Raw genomic sequence first — 17,268 nt, 5'->3', positions numbered from 1 at the left:
TGTTGGATTCTGTATGTCATCCTGGGCCTGTGCATTACTTAACTTTTCTTTTTGTATATGTTAAGGTCAATGTACTCGTTTACTCAGGTCCCTGGTCTTCCAATGAGTTCAAGTTGTGCATGTGTGTGTTTGCAACACAAAATTAGGTGGAGAGCCTCACCTAAAAGTAGTACAGGAATATGCTTGTTAGCTGGAGTTTCTGATAAAGAACTTCTCAGACTCTTTGGATTGCCTTCCCCCAAAAAACTCAAAAACCAGTCCCATACCTAACACAACAGAGTACCTAGGAACCAACTGATACTTACAACAGAAAAGGAATCCTAGGGAGGATCATACCTTCCTTTCTCATACTTAATCAAACTAAATTTTCAAGTTACCTTTCACATCATGAAAGGGTTAAAAGAAAGTCCTACTGACCCCTTTTCTCCTCCCTCATTACCCCCCCACTCTCCCTTTTTGTGCTCCAATCTATCAGCTCTAGGAGTAAGACTCTTAGTATAAACTGACGTTGCCCAGCCAGAACACCTGAGAAACCAGGAATCTTCGGCTCTGCTAGCTCAATTCGCTTTAGAGATGCCTGGGGGTGAAAAGAGGAGAGAGGCTGACCAATACCCCATTAATGAGCTTTAGCAATCCCAGGGAAGAATATTCCAATAGAACAGCCGCCCTCCTCCTCCAGTGTTCTGGTCAGCTTGGGCTTTTCCCCGGAGCTCTAACTCTGGGCAGTCCTATTTATATCTGTTTAATCCCGAACTGGGCGGGGAGCAAACCGCGACCGGCTCTCAGAGAAAAGAGACGGGGGGAGGGGGGAGAACTGCGAGGCAGAGACAGGCAGAGACAGAGCTAGCGAGTGAGAGTGTGTTAAAGAGCCAGAGCCAGAGGACAGACAGCGACAGAGAAGGCAGGAAGAAAAATGGATGTCTTGGCTGGCTCTGCTTCTCACACGGAAGGCAATACCCAGCAAAGTTAAATGCCTCTTAATCACACCTCCTTCCTGCCCCTCCTTCCCTTCCCCCTCACTCAGTTCCCACGTCTACCTTCAAAACCCCCCCCCCCCCCCTTCTCAAAGGTGGATGCAGCGTGGGCGGCAGAGGTCCAATCCTGCAGAAGGCTGAAGAATAGTTAATGAGTTGTGCAACTCATTGATCCAGAGAATACTTCCTAATTAACTCTCAGTCACCTATTGGTGAAGGCGTCTCAAAGTACTGCACTGGGGATAAACCAAAACCCTAGACCTTCAAGAGAAGAAACCTAATAATCCACACCCCGCCCCACCCCCACAGCAATTAGGGTGCTCAGCACACTGCTGGCCACCTTCGAATTAAAAACCAGGCAAGATATAATAATCCCGATTTTCCCCTCGACGACGCTCCCAGAAGAACAGCAATTTCAAAGTGCAGACTGAATAACGGCCTGAGGGTGGGGGGTGAGTAGAGAGGGCAGCAAAAGAATATCACTGAACTGCCCACACAAGACCAACAATTAAAATACCTCGCGCACTCGCCATCTTATTAGCAAAGTCGAATTCAACACCAAGTAACCATTGATTTCAGCTGGTAGTGTCTGTTTCCAATGCCACAGGAAGTGTTAGATGGCCAGAAATATCCAAGTTGCTGTCTCTGCCTACCACCCACCACCTTCTGGGGTGGGAGACTTCCTTCTTATCTTTGCTAACCGACCAATTTTAGGTATTCTCCGAATAGAATCTAGCTAAGGCCTATCTCCGAGACCAAAGACCTCTTTCCATACCTAAGAAAACTCTCAAAAACATAAGGTTAAAACCAGAGCCGCCTGGACTCTCTAAGCCTTTTCCACTAGTCTGTGTGCATACCAATTTGAAGCTATGACGTTTTGTTTTTTTTTGTTGTTGTTGTTGCTGCTGTTGTTTATTTTTAAATACACACAGCCTTCCTCCTCCTCCTCCTCCATCATACGTAAACACTTAAAGCGGCAAGTCATCTTACTCTCTGGAAAAAACTCATTAGTAAAAAATTAAAGCTTCACCCATCTCGGTCTACCATTGGTCAGGTACACACACAAGTAGCAGCAGTTTCCTAGACCTCGGAGCAGCGGAAGACTAGACGAAGGAAATTGCAGGGGGAGGGAGAACGCGGGAGCAGAGAGGGGACTATTTTTTTTTTAAAACCACGAACGCCCAGAAAATGTCGCTCCGGACTCGCATTATCGACAGCAAGTACATTTCTTCCGCAGCACATAGGCCACCACAGTTGGCGAGGAATTCAGCCGGCCTTCCAGGGGAGGAGCGGTCCCTCGGCCGGGCCTGGCGTCCACCTCGGCTCGAACCCCGCCCCCCACCCGCACTGCCCAGCGCCCCATCTCCTCCATCGCCGCCCCGTTCGCGAGTTCCACCCGCCCCCCACCGTCCCCACCACCTTCCCACACGCTGGACAAGAGCTTCCTCGGGCGGAATAAACTTTTCGCTGGCGCTGGACAAGGACCCACACTAAAAAACAGCCGCACACAAGGAAAAGAATCCGAACAGGAATCGGTTTCCACACAACCAAGGTCTCTCTCCTAGAGTCCGCACCATCTAACGCCCCCCCCCCCAAAAAAAAGGCTTAACTCCACTCCCCCACACCCCTCAGAGGCCAGAACTTTCAACGCAGTCCGCAACGCCCCCGTGGGGGGCGGGGGGTGCTGGGGGAAAGGGGAAAAACCCCAACCATAAAATAACGTTTAAATAAAGTGCCTGACCAGGAGGGGAGAAGCGGAGATTGCCCCCACCTTCTGCCCTCGGCCCCCCACCTTTTAATCCGTGTGATTCGCCCTCTCGGCCTTGGGAAGGAAGGGCGGAGGGCTGCCCTCCGCAGCAGTGCTCCCGGCTCTCGGGGCCCCCCGACACCACACGCCCAGTCTTTCTACGGAAAAGAACGATCGTCATACGAGAACCAAGCGGCGTGGGCTTTTTTGTTGTTGTTTTTAAAACAGTTCTCTCTAGATCCGAGAAAGAAAAGCCGACGGCAATCCTCCTCCTCTACCGCCGCTACCGCCACCGCCGCCGCCTCCTCTTCCTGCTCCGGGCTAACCTGGAGCGATCGGCAGTTTCCCATTTTACCGCGGCCGCCTCCCCTCTCAACCTCCCCCCAAACTCACAGTCGCTGCTGCTAGCTCGCACATACACGAACTGCCTCCAAACTTCCATTCCGATCCTCGGCCGTCTCCTTCCTCCCTCCCTCCCCCCCCCCCCCCCCCGCCTCCCCCCGCACCCATCCTCCCCCCCTCCCCCCCTCCACCTTCCCGTCCCTCCCTGCAGCCCACGCCGGGCTGCTTTAGGTTTGTTGCATATTTTATAACTTATAGCAACTGAATAAAAAGGAACGAACGGGGAGGGGGCAGCGCCAGACACGGGAAAGCTGCCCCGGGGCACGCGGGAGGGTGAGGAGGAGATCGCTACAAGAGACATGGGGGAAACCCTCGAGTCCCGGCCGGGGCGCCGGAGGGCGGGGGACAGCTCCAGATGGTGCGCCTTCTCTCCTCCCGCCCGCCCGTCCTTCCCCCCAGTCTCCCCGGGGAAAGGTGTTCCGGGCACTGACCTTAAATCTCCAGCTGGGAAGGGCTGCGTCGAGTGGCTGGCGAGGGAGAGCCTCCGCTCCGGCGCTTTGAAGTTGTTGTTGGGGCTTTTTTTTTTCCTCCCCCCCCACGGCCAAGTCTTCGAGAGGGGAGGATGTGGGGTGGGGTAGAGGGGGGAGGGTCAGGGGAAAAGAGAGGGGGTGTAAATGAACTGAGAAAGAACCAGTCCGGGGAAGCGGGGCGAGAATCAAAGTTTGCCGTCTCTCTCTTGGTCGCCCGCTCGCTCTGCCGCGCGCTCTCCTCCCGGTGTCTGCCAGCCAGCCAGCCGGCTGCCCTCGGGGTCGGGCCGGCCGCGGGGGTGGGCTCTCGGCTCCGAAGGGGGAGGGGACAGGGCGAGGAGGGAGGGGGAGGGGGGACGACGGGACGGGGAGGGTTGGATCCTTTAGGCAGGTGGCGACAGGGGTGGCCCCGGCTCCTCTTCTTCTGGCTGCCTCGTCTCCCCGTCCCCCGGCTGCTCGCACCCGACCGAGCTCGGCCGAGCGCCCCACGCCGCGGCGCTGGGTGAGCGCTGAACGGATGGCTCCCGGGGGCTGCTAGTAGGAGCGCCGGCGCCGCGGCCGCTCGGGCTCGGGCCGGATCCACAGCGCCATGTTGTCCCTAGCTCTGGCTCTGGCTGGGTGTGTTGCCGAACTCGTCCCCTACGCGGAGACGCCGCGGCTCCGAATCCCTCTCGGGCTCTCTGGCTCCCCCTCCGCCCTCGGCGGGGTCGCCCCCGCCCCCGCCCCACCGCCCGCTCTTCGGTCTGCCCCTCTCCTTCGTGCGCTGCGGCGCCTGCTTCTGCTGTTGTTCAGGCTGCCTCCGTTGTTCCGCGAGGAAAGCGGCTCTTCCTCACCTTGCCGCTGGGAGCCCGGGCTCCGTCTGCTGCACGCTGCGCTCCCAACACAGTTCCCCCCCGCCCTCGTTCCCTCCCTCCCTCCACCTCCTCCTCCTCCTCCTCCTCCTCTCTTCTCCTCCTCCTCTGAGCCGCGGCCTCCCCTCCCCCCCGCCGGCGCAGCGCTCGGGCCACCGCCGTCTCGTTTCTCTCTCCCAAGTTTGGGATCTCCCCCTCCCCTAAACTCGTGACCCCTTCCCTAATAGGGATTTGTGATTAAGGTCTGGGGAGAAGTGGACAGGTATCCACCTTTAAAGGTTTTCCCCACTATTTTCTCTTTTAATGGATTCTCTCTCTCTCTCTCTCTCTCTCTCTCTCTCTCTCTCTCTCTCTCTCTCTCTCTCTCCCTCTCTCTCCCCCTCTCTCTCTCTCTCTCTCTCCCTCCCTCGCTCTCTTTTCCCCTTCCAATACCACCAGCGTCGCCACAGCCACTACCACCACCAGTCTTTCCCTCTCGCTCTCCAGGCGTTAGTACTCGCTTTCGGTTCCCTTCGGCTTCCTCCCTTCCTGACTCTGGCTAGCTTGAGTTTGCTGCGCACGCCGGGCCGGGGCACTGCGCCTGGTCTAAGCTGGGGAGACTCCGGCGGCGGCGGCCCGCAGAGACTGAGTGGAGAGAGGCGGAGGGAGGGAAGGAGGGACTGAGGAAGAGAAGGGAGGGAGGGGGCGCGGGAGTTAGGGGGAGGAGGGAGAATGGGGTCTCTCCCAGCCGTTTGCCGAGACTCCCCTCGCTACCCAGAAGGCCAGTGGAGAACCGCAATTACCATAAAGCTCCTCTCACTTCGCTCTGCCAAAGCTGTCAAAACCCCAGCAGCAGCCGCCAGACTCCGCTCCGAGGCTGCTGCTGCTGCCACCGCCGCCGCCGCCGCCGCCGCCTTTCGCCACCAACCCCCTCTCCCCCCCACCCCCAACCGGTGTAGTTCCCACCTCCCGGCACCGTCGCCAGCCTCTTACCAAAGGAAGAGAGAGAGAGAGAGAGAGGGGGTTCAAGCTTCGCCCTTCCCCTTTTCTCCAACCTACCCACCCCACTCCCCCACCCCCAACCTATCCCACCCCTACCCTCCCCCAGTCCCCTTTCTTCTGGGCTCTTTCACATTTATGTGTCAAGGGGCTACATAAAAATGCCACCCTTGTTAGCAGGCTCCTCCGCCCAATCTCCTGGCCCAAGTTTCCTTACACATTTTAATAGTGTGGGAATTGTTTGGAAATGGCAGGTCCCGGAGTAGGGGGAATTGATTGGGGGAGGGGAATGAACAGCCCCGGAGTTACGGGGCTAAAGGGGGTAGAAATATTCCCTTCCCGGCTCCTCCGAGGCAATTTCTGCCTCAGAACGCTCGTGGGGCCACCTGGACCTTTAACCCTTAGTTACTGAATTATCTATAGCTTTTAATTTTTCTTGGCAATGAGCAACTTTTGGCTCAGGCTCTTCACATAAATTTCCAGTCCATCACGCCCGTCTTGAATAATGCCCCAGTGCGCCAAGCTGCCGCCGCATCCAGATCGCAAAGCCCTGTGACTGAGGTGTTCCTTGTGCCGGAGCCAGACCTGACCATTGCGGGATAGGAGAGCCAAGTCCGAGAGGGGCCTGACTAATCTGGGAAAGCCTGGCACCTGACTCAACCATCTCCCTTACTAGGTGCTCAAAGCTTCTCGGATCTGCGGTATGAATGTACCATAGAGGGGGAAAGGGGACGAGAGGGAAATGGGAGGGAGAGGAAGAGAGCTGTAGAAAAGTCCAAGTAAAAGATCGTGTCTTACAAAACCTTCTAGAAATCAGTCTGAAATGGATGAGGCATGCAAACGTATAGGAAGAAAACTGCAAAATTTTTCTCCTAATTCTTTTTAACACAAATGTGAATTTTTGAGAGCCTTTAAAATGAATAAAAGAAAAGAAAACGCCAAGTGATCTCTATGGCCAAAGTGGAAGGAGAAAATATTCTATCTACCAGATGTTTTCTTTCTTCTTTTACTTCACTTCTGACAACAGGCCTCTGGCATCATTCTATTTAAGTCCTCGGTCTTTCTGTCTATTAAAAAAATGTTGGCCCTCTCAAAGCAGAAGTGAAACATATCTACCGTTTGAAACCCGAAACTCAAGGCAGAACTATATCGACAAATTCTAGTCAGAATTCAATCTCTAAGCATTCTAATTGCTGGAGCAACTGATGCAAAATGTCAGAAGCTAGCGCCTTTCACCTATATGCCTTAATCTGGGAGTCTACCTAGCTAGCTTCCATGGTGAGGCTGTCCGAAGTTGAGCTTTGGAGATGTTTGCTTCCTGTATAGGTCGATAAAGAACAGTTCCAGAATGCGATGCTTGAGAATGGAATGCAGGCTTTTTTCTTACTGGGTTTCTGGGGGTATGTGTATCTGAAAACTATCCCACACATTTTTTTAATCTCCGGTAACAAGCAGAAAGACACCTGGACTATTACGTTGTAAAGCTATTTTTTATAAAGACATTTTAGGTCCAGACATTAAAAGTTATTAGAGTGAACACACGTGAGTTACAGATGCACAGCTGGAGAAAAGGCCTCTGGTTCTCTGTACTTTATTTTCTCCAGTCTCACTATAGTTTAAAAAAAAAAAAAATCCTCAGTGACATGTTATGGTCTTTTATTCAGTCTCAATTTATCAAGGATGAAAGTTGGGGTGTTCCTAGGAAAAGGGAAAAGAAGAAAATATGTGTGAATATAAATCAGAGAGTGAGATTAAGTATTTTGATTTTTTTGGCTTTACTGGGTTAAAAGGTCAAAGAGTTTTGAGACAGTAGAATTGGGTTGGGAGAACCAATTGCATCGCCAGTTTATTTCTGTTCTGCTCAACCCTCAGGGAAAAGTCTTTAAACCAAGAACCCAATCGGCCTCTCCTTCCTCTCTTCCCCAACCCCCACTCCTTGCACAAGCTTTTCACGGATATCAGTATCAAATGTATAATCCAGAACTTCTGGAAAACCTAGGGGACCAGAGAGGACTAGGTGGCTGAACTGATAGCGTTCAGTTCCCTCGAGTTCCTGGGGGCATGTTTGTCTTATTTGAAAAGTCCGCTAGTTAAAACAAATAGAACAAAAAGCTGTAAAAGGAAGTGGCCTGGCAATGAGGGATTGGCACTTGGTGGAAATCTGATGCTTGGAGAAAACAAGTCAGTGAATTTACCCTTGACAAAATTTGTTGTGTTCATCTTTTTGAAAATGAGGTCTTGCCCATATTAAGGTCTATGTCACCACAATGAGTCTCAAACTTGAAAGGTTTTCCTGCAATCTATTGAAGAAACTCCCAATATGTCCACTAATTTTTGTTGAATACTTTCCACAATTTAACATAACTGTAAGGGAAGGAGGAGTCACTTCCGTGCCGAATTAAGAATAAAAATGCCTGGTCTCGCTTTCTGTTCCGAGATACTCCTCCGCATTGCCCTGAGGCCCACCTTCTTAAGCGAGAATTCCGGGTAGGTGGACTACAGTGAGTGAAGACCTCAGCCCCTCGCAAACACACACACACACACACACACACACACAAACGTAAAAACAACCACCACCACCACCTCTAGGGCCTATGACATTAGAGACTAATAGCCTTAAACTGCATCTGCAGCTCCGTGCACTACCTGACTTCTAGCCGAGAGGGCTGAATAGGCTTGTTAGTCTAGGATCACATAGGAGCCCGCGGTCTGTTCATGGCCGTCCAGATCTCCTTCCCACTCCCCTCTTCCACCCCCCCCCCCCTTCTTCTCTTCCTTCTCCTCCCCTCCCACTAGCCCCTCAGGGAGCTGACCCGGGGGTCAGTCCGCTGTACACAGCACTCAGTGAAGGGAGGATTTCAATGAAAGCCAGCGAGCAAAAGGCTTGAGAGCTAGCTAGCCAGTGAGCAAGAGAGAGAATAAGGAGCCGAATGAAGCAAAAAAGCCAGGGAGGGAAATTGACACAAGATATAAAAGAATGGAGACTAGCTTTTAGGGGATACACAATGTCCTCCCCCACCTCCATCTCCCTAGTCTCTCTGTAAGTATACAGCATTTATAAAATATGACTAAGCTTCATGCTGGCAGCAACAACTGCTTAAAATTCGATCCAGGATCTCACACTCTCAGAAAATGGGCCAGGTGTTGACATATGGGGTAGACTCCAGGGAGCAGTCCCCAGGTCAAAGCTTCCTCTTTACAATGAAGTCTACCACCATGGTGACCCAACGACCACAGGCAAAAATCAGCACTACCCATTCTAGTCTAGTTCCCTAGTCTGGCAGCAATTCTGAATCTCCTTGCCCTGTGTGTAAACGTTTAGTGGCTGTCAGCCTCTATGCAATTTGTTCATGTGTCCCTAACATTGTTTATTGTGGTACTTGGTTTTACTGGTTGTGTAGGAATCAAAATAAAAAGCCAAGACAATCTTCCACCGTCATTTTATAGAGGCTGCTCCTTCATACTTCATATACTGAACGTGAGATTTTCACACAATGTGAGCTTCTTGCCTCCCCAATAGAAAGGATTTGGGAGATTATATTCACTGCACTTTTACTTTATAAAGAATAAGGCTATTAATACTAAACATTTATGAAAATCAACTCAAGCAGTTCCATCACTCCTACTACCCCTCCCTTACACTCTATATCCTGACTCCAAAACCTCCATGTCCCATAGAAAAAAATAACTCTGAGCAGTTAGTAACATAGAAGATTCATTAAATGAATCCATGCTCAACCCATTTTCACCTTCTCTTCTCTCCAGTCTACCTTCCATCTTCCCACAGATCGCATCATCTATCTTCCTTTAAGGCACTCCACAATGATAACAGCTGAATATGTCTGAAAACATTCTGAGTCTAAACTAAGTCTATTCTGAGACAAAACTAATTAAGTTTTGTCAAAAGATGTGAGATATCTTTCCCCAAACTATATAGAGTATACCTGGATTGTGGAGTGATTAAAAAAAATTTTTTTTAATAATTTAACATGTGGTCAGGAACACAGATCCTCAAGATAGCATTCTAAAATTGTGGGGGTGATGGTAAAGGAATGGAAATTAAAATGGGATAAAAAGATAGAGAGAAGGCTGAGTTGTATCTCAACATAACCAGGCTGTTAGTTTGTGTTTCACAGGTCTATAGAACCCTGACACAAAACAAGTCTCAGGTTTGTGAAATACCAGCTGCATGGCAGATGACCACTGTTTACCTTTCTCAGTTAATATGTATTCAGGCAGTTCAAAGGAAAATAACTGTATCAGGGTCTTGATTAGCACAGCAGATCCTGGCAGGGCAGAATTCTGCACTCTGGATCGGGGGGGGAACAAGTCATCGAGTCACAGAGCTGCATAATAGCTCTCAATCCAAATATGGTTGGCCAGATGCTTTTCCTAGATAAACCTGAACACCACATCCCACCTCTGATGCTTATATAGAAAGCCTCCCCTTGTGCATATTTTAAATCCAGGCAGCAGGAGGTGGTAAGTGGGAAGCTGGGAGTGGGGTAGAAACCAATTCAAATGCCTGGATACTCACAAAGCATGAAAGCTAATGCCAGGATAGTCCCAGTAGTATGATCCTGGCCATTTTGTTTCTTAATTTCCCTATTTGCTGACTCTTCACTAAAGGACCAGTAGTTTAGAAAAGGAGCTGAGTATTCTGGGAGGTGAACATCTTTCTTCTCCCAACCCCCATCCTCTATTCTCTCTCTATTCTCTTTCCACTCTAAGCCACTGGCAGGTAGGGAAACTCAGTTGCCAGGATAGGAGATGCTGGAAAGATAGTAGCCAGCCGAAGGGCAACACTCAAAAGAAACAAGACAGGAGTTGAAAAAACTATCTGGAATTCTGTTCTTTCCCTTGGTTAGATTTATAAAGATGCAAGCATGGTTGGGCAGGTCAGGGCAAGGCAAAGGGGAGCGGGTAAGGACAGGGGACAAGGAAGGAAAAGAAGGGAGCTAAATAATGAGAAGTTGACAGGTGGGGTGAGAGCAAGAATTCAGGGGAAAGGAAAAGAAGAGGCATCAGAAAAGGTAAAGAAAGGCAAGGGGGCACAAAGAAGAGTTGAGAATTCAAATAAACAGGAACGCAAGTACTGATGGTTCTTAAGATCTTGAACCTTCAAGGGCCTCACTGACATCGATTAAGTCAGCAAAGGAAACAGAACTGTCAGGATTATCTCTCAATGCAGAAGCTTAAACCAGGAGGGGGAAAAAATGGTACCTAAGCAAAGAAGTAACGGAGATTCCACATAGTCTAAGCAAGCACAGAGCCAATTTTCATGATTCCCAGACGCTTTACATTCACCAATCTAACACTCCCCCCACCCCCAAGTATTAACTACAGAGATACTCTTAAATCTTTTTGTTGCTGTTGTTTTGTTTTTAATAGGGCTTGAGATGGCCGGTAGTTTGTGCGAAAAAACTCGGAGGGAACGTTCAGTGTTTCTATGGTATGGAGTCGTAATGCATAATGCACACCGCCTGGAATCCCGGCCATTAGTGGCCTGCCCATGACACAGACAAATGACCGCCAGGAGAAGAAAAATCCAGCTAGATGTAGAGTTTAAATATAACAGCATGGAAGGAAAGAACGGCATTATTTAAAAGTGTGTTTTTGTAGACACTAGCATACATTTCAATGATTTGAAATAGGCGATGAATCACTGACTCACTAGTTCCCTTTACTAAAAGAAGTGTGTGCGTAAGAGGACGACTGTGGAAGCAAGGGCAAAGTGGGAGTCGATGGTCACAGGGCTTGAGGTGGGGGCTGGGTGCAGCGGAGATGGGAGGGGAGGGGGGGGGGTTGAAGCCACTGGTAAACGGAGGAAGCGTAGAGCAAAGACTTGGTTTGCTCCGAGTCTGCCCCAGGCAATCTGCTTTTTGGTAAATTTGGGTTTGGGGTAAATCCAATGGGGGAGGGGAGTGTGGGATGAGGGGGTGTGCCTAAGTAAACCTGTGGTCTCCTGGAAGTAAAACATTCAGGCTTTTTCGGGGGGGAGGAGGGTTAGAAGGAGTGAGAAGGAATAGCAATTGGGTATTTTCCCCATAGGCTATACTTAAGCAAGAAATGGCTTGTAGAAGAGAAAACATATATTCCTACTCATACCCCGAAAGGCCCACAATTTAAACTGTTGAACCTGCCTTTTTTCTAGGACACTCGAGAGGACCCCCCCCCCCCAGCAGCTTAAGGCAACACAATGTTTTTTAGCAATTAAGGCGAGATGGGGGTGGGTATAAAGATAAGCCACTTTTTTTTCCTCCATGCAAGTGTGAAAGATAAGATAACACTAAGCTGGGGCAAAGCGGCTGCTTACAACCTCCCCCCAGCGATTTTGATCGGTCACTTCTTATCTTGCAAAAATGCTCTTTTCGAAAGCTGCATCTAAAAGAGCAAGAGAGCGCCAAAGGAAAGCATTTTCCCAGGGAAATGGCATTTAAAATTCACCTTCTTTTCACCAGGAGCTACCTCTGAATCCTCGGGGCTCGAAAGGCAAAAGAAGACCTCAAACTCGAGTTTTCAAGCCTGGGTTTTGAGGGCCAGGATTGTTCCGGTAATTAGGCAACATAAAACCTGGGATGTGTGTATGGAATTTATTCTGCATCCAACCTTACCGTCTCAGTCATTGCCCACAAGTATTCCACCAGGTTTTCCTTCTAGTTAAGGAATGGTGTTTTTGTTTTACTTATCACTCAGTGTTGAAACTAAACAGGTAGTTGCATTTGGGAGGGTCACATAACTATGTCAACATGTGATAGTTGTTAATGCAAAGAAACTCTGCTGACTTTTATAATCTTCAGTAAAAGAAGGCAAAGCACCTCTCGCCACAGGACACAGGAGCACCCAAAGCTAGGCAGTATCCGGGTGGCTATTGTCATGGTTTTAAATATAAAATACTTTGCGCACAGGTCCGTTCCGAGAGGATTCCGCCAAATCACTCGCCATGTGAGTTTGTTTACCCTTGATGGTTTAGATGAAACTGAAGATTTTAAAGGGAAAAGCCTAGGTCCAGGCAGTTGATCCCAGGCTACACCTGAAGAGCTCAGGGATACAAAGAAATCTTGCTTGGGGCCTCCCTTTTGGGGTCAGTTCCCTACTTACCTTTAGCTCCTAGGCCTAACCAAAAAAGCATTTCTTTATATCCATCCTTACTTAGCCCAGGGCTCGGCTTTCCCAGCCGACAAAATTCCCAGTGCCGCGCCAACTTTGCCACTCTTCGCGTGGATACACCGAGGATCCCTCTCCACCCAGGTTTCCGACTGACTGGTTACAGCGCCGTAACGAGTGCAGGTACGCAGAAGCCCAAGTACGCTACGAAGCTGCCCACCCACTGCCCCAGTGGCTTACACATTTCACCCAAGCAGACTCCCGAAGGATGCGTAACGCCGCCGTAACACACACACACACACACACACACACACACACACCCCAGTTGTACCCGGATATACTTTCCCAACCCCGAAGAACACATTGGCACCCGCAGGAGCGCGGATGCACACCCCCCCACCCCCGGACATTTCCTCGTTTACGTCCCCCTCCCTCTTCAGCCCGGGGCCTCGGGTCCCGTCGGGCTAGGAGCCTGGCCGCGGGCTTTCCCTCGAGGGAGGAGAAGCAGCCGCCGCAGCAGTCGCAGACGACCCGGGAAGCTCCTCCTCTTGCCCTTCTCCGAGAAGCCCGGCCGCAGCGTAGGCTCCAAAGCGAGTGGGCAGCCGATGACAGCATCTGCCTCACGTAAGCCCCACACGAGCACGATTAGTCACCGCCAGAGTTCCCCTCGGGCGATCCGCCTGGCGGAGGCTCAAAACCCAACCCGGGCCAGGGGGGTAGGGAGGTGGGGACCCGGGCGGGAAACTGGGCAGCGAACGCGGGACCCGGGTACCGCGGGCTCGGCCCGCTTGGGCTCGGTCCTGCTCGGCCTGGGGGTGGGGGATGGGGAAGGGAACTGGAAACTAAGCCGAGCGGGGCCCGGCCGCTCCCTCCCTGGCGCCGCGGCGACCAAGAAGCTTTTCATCTTCCCGGCCGTATCAGCAGCCGCGGCGGCGGCAGCGGCAGCGGCGGCAGCAGCAGCAGCTCTCGAGGCTCGGCGGCTGCAAGCAGCGCCGCGCAGCGCGGCCCAGCCCGGCCCAGCCCGGCGCTCCCGCCGCCTCCCCCTTCCCCGATCCCCTCCCCCGCCCCGCCCTGCCTGGGCTCGGGGCCTAGGCCCTCGCAGCCCCGCGGCTCTCCCTCCCAACCCACCACAAACCCCCGCCTCTTCCCACAGCCTGGCAGCCGTGGCGGCCAGGGGGGAGGGAAGGGGTGTGTGCGAGAAGGGCGGGAGGCAGGAAAGAGGAGGAGGAGGAGGAGCAGGAGAGCAAGCGCGCTTTCCTGTGAACTGCGGGAGCTGCCAGAAACTGAGAGGTTTCCCCGGGCGGGTGCCGCTCCGAAAGAGCAACTCGGCGGCTCGCCGGGTGCTTCCTCCGGCTCCAACCTGGGAAACCTAACCGTCGGAGCCGCCGAGGCAGTCCCGGGCCCGGAAGCTCTCCCCCCTACCCCCCGCCGTACGTGGCGCCTTGGGCCACCAGGAGCGGTCCGTGTTCCCGCACCGGCAGCTTCCCTTATTCCCGTCTCCACTGCAGCAGCGCCCGACGACCCGGGGCAGCCCCGGAGCCTTTCCGGAGCCCGGGCGGGAGGCCGACAGCAAGCGCTAGCTGCTGACTTGGGCCACGGTCTTCCCCACCCCTCCTTTTCTCTCTCCCCCCCCCCGCGGGAACACCTGTTCTCCGGGCCCTACAGCTAGGGGCATGTCTCTCTTGGGAGTGGCTTTTTAGCTAGGACCTGACGGGGGAAACGGGCCCCAGCAAAATCGAGGCTAGATAGAGTTGTCTCCTGACTGATTTGTACTCCCCCCTCGGGTCATGCACACGGCAGCTCCAAACTGTGCCTTAAGTTTTTTCGGGGGGGGGGGGCTGTGAACAAACCACGTTGGAATCCACTCGAGTTTTTCTTGCCTTCAAGGTCTAGAGCTTCCCATAGTAAAACTATATTAAAAAAGTATGTCTATAAAACGTCTTTTCCTTGCTTCCATCTCAAACAACAGTTTAGAAGATAGCCCATCTTTTGCCTCCAGGATCGAGGGTCCCTAATCTGTCCTCGACATGGGAAAATAAGCCCAAAGAAGCAGCTAATTTCTTAGGCTAGAGGCCTGCAGCCCGAACTGGTACTAGACTGATATCGATGTCCTAGTCACACCGTTCTGGAAATGAGGCATCCAAACATTCCGGGACTGGTAACGCTGCTCCTTTCCCCAAAACCAATTGCTCCACTCTGCGCTTCAGCGGGGAAGGGGGGGAAAGAAGGGGAAGGAGAACGGTGGAGGGGTGCAAGGGGGGGGAGATGACTCCCGAGTCTGAGACAACACTTGACCACCCCCCCCTTCCCCTCTCCACACACACCTACTTCGTGATCATCCCGCCGACTCCTCTGAGCTCGAGTTCTGGGTGGAGAAGACGTTGTGCCAGCGAGAGAGTTGAGCTAGAGCGCAAAGTGGGGTGGGGGGAGGGAGAAACTCCCTTCTTTAATGAGAGTGCACACAAGGGCTGGCTGCGAGGATTATTACTGCTCGGGCCGAGGAAGGCGGAAGGGGTGGGGGAAGAAGGGCTGGGAGGCAGCGCTGCTGCTGCGGGCGTTGTGTGTAGCAGCGGCGGGGCCACGGAGTCTCCGCCTGTCTGGCTGTTAATCGCACGTTTTCTGCTGTTAAAAAAAAGCGAGACGTAGCGGCCGAATTGAGAGCGACTCTGTGTGTGTGTGTGATGAAAAGATGGCGAAGTATTCCTTTTTCCACTACACCCCCCCCCCCCCCCAGCACTTTACAGGATAGATATCACAGTCTGTCTATTCCTGGCCTTCCACTTCCTCCCCCGCACTCTTTCAGCTGGACACCATTCACTGCCAGGCGCCTCTTGGTGGGTCTGTACCATTTTCTATCTTTTGTTTTCCACGGCCTTTGCAAAATGTTCGCTTTTGTCTGGAGCTCTGGTTAAGCTAAACTTATGGTTTTAATGTAAGGCAGTTCGTATGAGGAGGGGCCGGGGGATTTTGGCAGCAAAGGAAGGGAGGGACGGAAGGATGGTGGAAACTTCTCCTGCAGAGCTTCCCCACCACTACCGCCTTCCAACACAAAAACAAATACACATCCCCACTCCCTATGCGGCGTCGCACCTCCCCTTTCCTCCCTCCTTCAAGAGACAACTCCAAGCCAGGAAGGAGATTTGACCAGAAGGTCCTAGTGACCACAAGAGCAGGAAAGAACCTTTTCGGGGGGGGGGGGGGGGATTCTGCCTACTCTAGAGATTCAAATAATATGACCTACCCACTCTTTCTCAAATCTGCTAAAATCGTCCTCCCCTTCCGAGTTATCGCTTGGGGCTTTATGTCGATGGGGGCATTTCTTTGACAAAAGGATCAGAAAGAGAATAGACCAAACAACTTCGGTGAATTGGGGAGGGGGGCGGTGAAATAGGATTCACAGATTACCCTGGGATGAGAGAAAGAAGAGGGGGGGGGCGTAGAATTTTAACTAGGGGACTTGTTGCTAAGAGGAGTCAGCTAGTGATAGGTTTTGCTCTAGTTTCTGTCTTTACGGGGAACGGAGGGCAGTGGGAGTGAAGGTAAGCAAATATAAAATCAAAGGGAGGGAGTGTGAAGTTGGCCACAAAGACCTTTTATTCGTTCTCTTGAACCTGCAGGCCCCTAAACTACTCTCCCTAGGCTTACTGTCCCCCCCCACCCCACCCCTGTCTAGTCTTCCCCACTGCCAACTACATAAAAAACAAAAACAAGCTACCTCTTAAAAGAGGTGGCCTCCGTGCTGAACTCAAGAGCAGGGTTACTTCTAGATCTCCCGGGGTCCGTATAATCTATATCGGCACTGCTCACCCGGCAATTTTTTCTAAGTCTGCAATTAAGTGCGGCTAAGCCATCTCCTCTTTTAGTGTCGATTATGTCAGATGCACATGGCCTTGTAGTCCGTCCGAGGCCTCTACGATTAGTCACAGACTCACTTCGCCCCTTTTCCTAATCGGGCTTTCCCAGCCAGCATTTATTTGTGGCTGACTTCAAGGTTCTGGCATAGAGCCACCCCGCTGGGGGGAGGAACAGCAGGGCGCAGGATATGGAGCCCGCACCTATCCCAATACAGTACATCGAGTGCTAGTGAGGAAAGGTTTAGCCTTGGCTTCTCTCCCTTTCTCTCTTTTCTTTCCCCCCTTCCCATCTCCTCCCTCCCTCAGAGCGGGCGAAATCCATTTGTGTGGTTTCATTTGCATAAAAATAGGACAAGTGTTTCTGGTTTGAACGCAAGAGGCGAAATCCTTATTGATGTGTCTGTGTGGAGACTTCGGTTGTCGGAGCAGTTTGATTTAAGGTGTTTGTGTTGCCTTCTGCGAGAAATTAGAGGAAATCCTTATCAACGCGGGCTGCCGGACTCCCGCAGAGCATTCATCTTCCCTCCTCCCTCGGTCTGTGCTCGGGCAGCCCCAGCTCATACCGAACAGGTTGTGGAGGGCAGGCGAGCAGCCCATTATTAGTCATAAAACTGGGCTACCTAATCACCAGCTGCCAAAGCGTTTACGTGTGGCGCTTCCCAATGTTTCCTTTAGACGTCACGGACCTTGGTCTGTTTCGTGATCCTGACATCGTGTGTCGCGTGATGCGGTCTAATAAATTGTCCACTTCTTCATTTCAGCTGCATTGATTTTCTCTCCGGGGTTTCCACGGCCCGCTCTCTCTAGCTGTGGCTACAGCCGAAGGGAGCTTTTACAGCCAGTCTCCAGTTTAGGCAAATATAAAGGAGACCGACCGGCCCAATGCCT

The 17,268-nt window shown here is 51.9% G+C and overlaps 1 protein-coding gene across 8 annotated transcripts in view; it reads right to left on the bottom strand.

The window, feature by feature from the left end:
- The window catches only part of BCOR (BCL6 corepressor), a 74,334-nt gene extending 58,622 nt beyond the window's left edge, over nt 1–15,712 (bottom strand). For 5 of the 8 annotated variants that reach the window (XM_031959420.1, XM_031959425.1, XM_031959427.1 and 2 more), the window contains exon 1: nt 3,555–4,457. The gene's annotated coding sequence lies outside the window, so the exon portion shown is untranslated. Of the gene's footprint in view, nt 1–2,766; nt 2,984–3,114; nt 3,177–3,554; nt 4,458–14,850 lie in introns of those variants that run through there. The other 3 variants (XM_031959422.1, XM_031959421.1, XM_031959423.1) reach the window with 3 other exon arrangements.
- Between the last annotated feature and the right edge of the window lie 1,556 nt (nt 15,713–17,268).

This window comes from Sarcophilus harrisii, chromosome 3 (genome assembly GCF_902635505.1).
Source record: "Sarcophilus harrisii chromosome 3, mSarHar1.11, whole genome shotgun sequence".
Taxonomy (NCBI): Eukaryota; Metazoa; Chordata; class Mammalia; order Dasyuromorphia; family Dasyuridae; genus Sarcophilus; species Sarcophilus harrisii.
This window is presented reverse-complemented; position numbering and strand designations above follow the sequence as displayed.